This window comes from Ruditapes philippinarum, unplaced genomic scaffold (genome assembly GCF_026571515.1).
Source record: "Ruditapes philippinarum isolate M1 unplaced genomic scaffold, ASM2657151v2 ctg1887_1_1_1_1, whole genome shotgun sequence".
NCBI lineage: Eukaryota > Metazoa > Mollusca > Bivalvia > Venerida > Veneridae > Ruditapes > Ruditapes philippinarum.
The window spans coordinates 188,849-194,821 of record NW_026860160.1 but is presented as its reverse complement, the minus strand read 5'-3'; the positions used below and the strand labels follow the sequence as shown (position 1 = coordinate 194,821).

The following is a 5,973-nucleotide window of genomic DNA, read 5'->3' as shown; positions in this document are numbered from 1 at the left end:
GTTTATTAAGTAAATTTACTTTGCCTATTGGAAAAACAGTATCAAGTCCATTTCTAAGTTACTTCCCTTGTACTATAAATGTCCACTTTGAGTAATTATGCATATTTGTTATAAAATTTGTATAACATAGGGAAATGGCCATATCTTTCTTAATTTCCAGTGAAAATTGATGGGGTTTTCTTATTTAAGTCTATCAAAGATTGCTGTTAATAATTATTACTATGTAAAAATTGTTAACAACAAGCATTTCCTTGTGGAAGAGGTTCAATTAGAGTAATATTTCCTTATTTATTGTAATAAATTGACTATCCTATAGTTGATATACTATATAGGAAAATCACTACAACTTTTGTTTTAATTCACAGAACTTGATGGCATTTTTTTAGTTTAGGCCCTTAATAATGTTTGTTCATTGTTATTATACAATTGTATAGATGTTGCATTTCCATTTTAGCTTCATTGGGCCTAATTATATCAATTTCTGGATATTTCAATGATTTTCATAGAAATCTTAGATATTTTGATTGTTTGATACTAGATATGATCATTATGTATTTATTCTAAATGGAATAGCTATTAACCAAATTACTATTCTAATTTTGATGGTTATCAATTTGTATTTAATGCAAAAGTAGAAAAAATTTCCTGGTATGGAAAAACAGGTGTCAAGGGACTTTTGTATGCAAACTGGGTCCCCAAAAACACCTGTTTTTAAATAGGACATAGAGGTATACAAATAATAATATCTTCAATTTAATGTCGGAAGGGAGGAGGAGAAGGGTGTTGTTTTAAAAACCTGTCATGACTGTTGATATTAAAGTTGCTAATGGGACTTTATCAAAGTTATATTTTAGTGAATAAGTTTAGAATTAAAATGACTCTACTATCGAAAATAAAATTTTAGGTTATGAAAACATGAAAAACAATTTTATGGGAATATTAAATCATGTATCCCCGAATACAGAGGAAATATACATATACATTTATATGTGTTAAGATTCAAATAGTAGGTGCAATTAAAATAAAGAAAAATTTAATCAAAGTAGAAATAGTATCCGAGTATAGTATAGCAAAGTATTAATAAATATATATATATATATATATATATATATATATATATATATATACATATATTCACACATACCTTCACTTACGGGGCCTATATATAAGACCGAGTTGAGTGGCATTATTTCATGCAGTCAGTTTTTATATACGCCACTATGTAGGCTTAAAATGAACATTTCCATACAACAGAACTAAGGGGTACTAAGTTATATATATCAACTATATATATAATTTTACCATAAGTGAAAACATATTGACCAATAACATAAAACCCCATTAAAGTATATACATTTGTGGGACATATACCATTAACTACTAAAACCGGCCTACGGGCACTATTTTAGAAGGGTAGCCTACGCCCTCATACATCGTTTTAAACATGCTAGCGTTGCGAGGCCTTATGTATTCCCACATTAAATATGAACCCCACAAGTATGGTCTGAAGTAGACCGATGCCCCGTAAATGGAGGAATGTGACTGTATATATATATAAACATTTTCTTGCCCATTGACAACGTTTCGACAAACGGGACCACAATAATTTCTCGTCAGTTGAAATTGAAGGGAAAGTTAGAGAAATTAAACAAACGATATAAAATTATTTGATAAATTTAGTATTTGGGACCTGTATCTGGAACATTTCATCTTATACTCGTGCACCTTAAAGAGGTCAGAAAAGGAAACTTTAAAATAAGAAAACAACTAAAAATCAAGAAGTGAGAGCAGCGTTCACGGAATGAAGCCCAAATGATATCCTGAAGCTATCGCACCAAACGACCTGTGATAGACTAACTGTGCCGAGGAAGGGGCTAATTAGACTTAGACTTAATTATTTTATTGAACAAAATGGATTAATTATCATTAATAAGCTGAAAAGGATGTAAAAAACTAAGTACAGGTTAATTGGAACGCAAAAAAAACAGAACACTTAGTACAGGTACGTACAGAATGAACAAGAAGAGGCACCAACTTGGAACCGTCTGTAGGAAAAAACATCACTGAGGAGTTAAAACCGGTTAACGGTACACCAAACGTTACCTATAGAGGACAGCAACCAGCAAGTTTGAAAATGGTCTAAATTTGAATTTAGAAACATCACATAACATAGTAATCATACGGCGTTGATCATGGAACCGACATGTGGTATTTTTGGTCCCCATGAAAGAGAATATGTTTGTCTCATAATACAAAACTATAAACTGAGTATATGAGACATGTTTAGCACCTTCAACCAAAGAATAGAACATGAGCTACAACTAAGTGGTTTAAATGACTACCTCTCAACCGGTCGGTTGATTGGTCGTGGATCCGAACACTTCCGGTTTTCTAACCCATGATTATGCTCCTGAAATGCATCAGGTTTTGTCAGTTTCATTTGATGGATAATAAGTTCGAATAACTTGATTCACAAAAGAGCTTGAATAATTATTCTTAAAACTACTAACCACCAACTTAGCAAATAGTTGACTTATAATGAAAATTGTACTCTATATACCTTTCTATGTTTGATGGTTCTGGGAAGACACAATCGAACACACTTTTGATCTCGTCAATGGTATGAAAAGCGCCTTTGCCATGACGAGGCATCTGTTCCTCGGCATCTTTTTTCAAACATGCCATTTTTACAGCAATTAACAATTTATCTCGACAACGAAATTTTTCACATGAAGGTATCTCTTTTATAAGCGGAGGTGCCCCAGGTAATTTGTCGTCGGAGAGCTCATAAATTTTCCTTACTTTGTCAAGTTCTTGCTGCCTTTTTTCTGAAATAAAAAAAGATCAAATACATGAATAGATAACAACAGAATCCCTAAAGAAAGCCCAACACGGAAAAATTGTAAAATGTTGCAGGCTCGGTTTGAATGAGCCTGTTCATGCAAAAAAAAAGCCTTTTATTGCAAATATTTCTTTGGTGGAAGATTTTTTGCCCAACAAATAATTGACCTATATATGTATATTAGTATCATGTGCATTGCATTTTTTCTTTTAAATCGAAGTTTGTTCACCTTTAAAAGATTTTTTTAAAAACATGCATACCAGATGAGATGAGACAACACATGAGTTGCATGCTAACTGCTTACGTACGGGAATATATTATGCCTTTGTCACATTATACTGAGTTAACATGACGTTGTTAAAAATTCCAGAGCATCGTGAAATTGCAAGAAAAATATTCCCAAAGATTTGGATATTACTATATTCTTACATCGATTATGGTATAACTACGAAGCTTCCATGGCGTTTCTCCGCATTCCTTTCAATTGACTGTGCGGTAGAGAGACAATGACATACGAACAAACGCACGTGCGCGTCCTCGAAGCTCCTATTGAAGTTTAAGAGAGTTACTGCACTGAATAGGTTGATGTTTTAGTAAACCTGATACGTTGCTTTAGCGACTTTACAGCAGACTTACTATCTTTTATCAGAACGCCTGGTCTTTTTGCATGCTTGAGTGCAGACCGTGAATGGAACTTCTATGTATCATAAAACCATGGCATCGACCGGCTTTCTACATTTTTCTTGGACACCATGAGAACGTGGCCTTATAGTGACATGGTTTTTAGATATTAAAGGAAAACTTGTTAAAACATTACATTTGTTGAAATCACTTACTTTTCATGAATTTAATGAACAATTCTAGAAAGGGAATATTACACAATAGCAAGAATATTGAAGTTGATATTTAAACAATGCAGACCAGGTTTATTTCGTATGCGCTTGAGGGATAGTTACAACTGAAACATCTCTTTACAACATTCTGGAATAAATGACCAATGACCAAAATAACAGAAAATATAGAAACAGATGAAGAGCAGGAACATTCGTTAAATCATATTATAATTAATTATATTTGAAGTCAAAATGATATTTTAATAAAGTAACATAAAAAATAGAAAATTTAAAAAGCGTTCAAAGCGGCAAACTTTAGAAAAAATGCAGGTTCGTTTTGATTGAAAAGTGAAAACAAAGATAAACAAGGCGTTCAATGAACGCATCCCCTAACAAAAAACAGCAACACAGAACCACAGGCAGAGAGGCCAGCAGGGCACCAAACATAAACTAGAGAGGGCACAAGGGCAAAGCACGCACGGGGAAAAATTATAAATACAATTTGCATTCCAATATAGGAATTCATAAAAACCAATCAAAAAATTGGACATTAAAGAGCTGATTAAGCATGTACGGCAGAGGTTAGTGCTAGCATCTATCAATTCCCTCCTTCTAGCACCGGTTTATGCAAATTTGAACATATAAGCATGAAAATGGTAAAATTCTGAATTTAGAAACATCCGCAGATCTATGCGTTCAAATAGCGGTGATAATTGATGCATTTACTTATTGTGGCATGTATTGAATATTTGTCTTGGCATCTTATATAGCATTATAGAAAAAATTGTTTACTTTCATTGCCAGGTGACTTGTGTGGCAAACACACATCGTTAGCCTTGAATAGGTAAACATTGTTCCTAGCAATGGACGTAAAAACTGGAACGATCTTCTTATCCCCCGTTTTTCTCGTTAGTAACGGTAATTCTGTCTATTTTCCAGCCATCTTCTCCTACCATAGTTTCTCCACGGAGCTTAATACCGTCGACGTCTTTAATCTAAATATTTTAGGGTAGAATATATAACAGTCTTAGTTCGAATAAAGTTGCAGCCCAAGACAGTACATGCATATTGATCAAGTATAGCATGGTTGTTACGTAATATTCTTTGAATCCATCCTGGTAAAGTTCTTTACCAAGAATAATCTTAAACGGTGTGAATAGATAATTTATTCATTTCATGATTTAATATCAAACATGTCTCAGTATAAATCAATGCTACATAAATTATGTGTTCCAATATATAAAAAAATGAAAAAAATGCAAAGAATAGTACACTATTTAAACGAACTTACCTTTGGTTCAACTATTTTGAAAGAGTTTTTATGCCCTCTGATAAAATGTTTAGGAAATTCATGTACGCAAATTCATCCTCGTCACCTTCTATGCCGTTTCCAAGAAGTTGAAAACCAATCGTGGCTCTACATGCTCCAGCAAGTTTGTCCGCAGATTCAATACAAATTGTATAATCACCAGGCGAAATATCCTCATGTTTGCGCTTTGCTTGCCTGGACATGATCTGAAAAAAATACATATACATGTACATTAAATTGCCTTGTCGCATGTTATCATGTTAAATTATACATGATGAACCCTGCAAGTCCACGTTGGTTTCTCAAAGAATTTTTTTTTCATGATAACTTTTTGATGTAGACGGTAGCGTGCACTTTTCAGTACCATCCATGAACTGTCTCAATGAAACCATACCTAAAAGATTTCATTTCTCTTTATTATATGATTTGATATCTTTTTTGAATACGAAAAATATTTTTTGAATGATATAATTTCTGCTGGCTTATTTAGTAAGTAATATATAACTTATGGTAAACATCTGGAAACAAAGTGATCCCTCGGAAGCATAAATCGCAACAAAATAACAAGAGAATTGCAGACTCGGTTTGATTGAGTCTATACATTGATTGAGTCTGTAAGACGCTCATATTGTCAAGGAACTTTTTTTAAATCGGCTTTATCAAACAAAATAAATCTTTAATTTTATTATTTGAATTTCATGATATTTTTAGGATAATCAATGGAATATAATCAACATCCAAAACCATAGCACTAAACGCCAGTGTTTAACTAAAATATCACCATTGGCCATATATATATATTTTGCTTTTTTCCTAAGTAGTTATTTGATTTAGCATTTTTAGTCCAGTCATTCTGTAATTCGACCTCAAATAAATTGCTTGCAACAGAAAAAGTTTTGTCTGCTATAGTAAGCATATGAATTGAAATAAATCATATCAGAAGTTGCGCAACATAGAAAAAAGGGTTTTTATCGCGGTACTTTTTGAGA

At 32.8% G+C, this 5,973-nt stretch overlaps 1 long non-coding RNA gene across 1 annotated transcript; it reads right to left on the bottom strand.

Moving 5' to 3' along the window:
* Positions 1-2,681: 2,681 nt before the first annotated feature.
* On the bottom strand, positions 2,682-5,215 carry LOC132759089 (uncharacterized). The gene is made up of 3 exons (XR_009629664.1): positions 4,967-5,215; positions 4,468-4,670; positions 2,682-2,828 (listed from the first exon to the last, which is right to left on the bottom strand). It is a non-coding gene; the product is annotated as an uncharacterized LOC132759089 (long non-coding RNA).
* Between the last annotated feature and the right edge of the window lie 758 nt (positions 5,216-5,973).